The following is a 1,082-nucleotide window of genomic DNA, read 5'->3' on the forward strand; positions in this document are numbered from 1 at the left end:
CACCGTGCGTGTCCTGTCTCACTTCGTGTTCCTCATGAATGTCTCATACGAATGATGCGTTCGCTACCTACAAATTAACCCATTCGTACTTGCGTTGCCGTGTCCATTTTTCTTTCAGCGCGGACAAAATGGCACCAGTCAAGCGTATGTAATAGCATTAGTGCATTAGAGGCAAGACGCTGTTACCCTACGCCGCGGCAAAGTCGTCGACGAAGGGTGTAGCGTCACCGCGCAGCCAGCGTGACTGGCGGCTTCCTGTGCGCATAAGCACGGCCAGAGCGGGGTGGAGCACATCTCATCTCGTCGGCAGAATGAACTGTGAGAGCATGGGCGGCGACAAGGGCCTAGCTGGCCAAGCTACTGGTCGACAAAAAAACTGTAAACGGTGTGCCGTTCCGGTGGTCGAGCGGCTTGAGTGTTCAACTCGTATCCTTCAGGACGGTGGTTCGATTCCCGCTGCCTGCATCGTTGTGAAAAAAAAAAAAAACGCAGCGATGCGGATGCCGGGGCTCGAAGTGTCGTCCATGAAGGGTCGAGGTGGACCATGAAGGCTGGGTCTCGGACCCCAGAGGACCTCCTGCATTGTAGTACCGCCGTACGCATGGCCAGTGCGCGGATTGAAGGCGGTGCGGACGTCGGCACTATGACGCAGGTGACCCCCTGGGAGTTACGCTGCCGTACAGCTGGGTGCCGGACTTCCCACCGAGCTGTACTCTCGGCCGCCGGAATGTGGCGGATAAGAGGGAGTTTTGTGTCATGGTGCACATCATTTCCTCTCGCTATCCCCCGGGTATCCTAAGAGGGTGGATACCTGTTGCTTTTGTGAGAAGTGCGAAGCGCACCCCACGGAGAACGGCGCGTAAGAGAGGACGAAACCCCCTTACAGTAAACCCACGTGTAAGAGACCCGTAGAGAAAACCGACCCCCCCCTAGAGAGAAGCGCCCACCTCTAAGAGACCGAACCCCCCCTCCCGCTACAGAAAGCCGACCCGGCCCACCTCTAAGAGACCCGACCGCCTTCGCTCTTTTCCCGCGCGACCTCTATAGAGGTCGGCCCTTCTCGCGGCAAAAGAGCGACGGGG

This window comes from Dermacentor andersoni, chromosome 11, assembly GCF_023375885.2.
Source record: "Dermacentor andersoni chromosome 11, qqDerAnde1_hic_scaffold, whole genome shotgun sequence".
Classification (NCBI taxonomy): Eukaryota; Metazoa; Arthropoda; class Arachnida; order Ixodida; family Ixodidae; genus Dermacentor; species Dermacentor andersoni.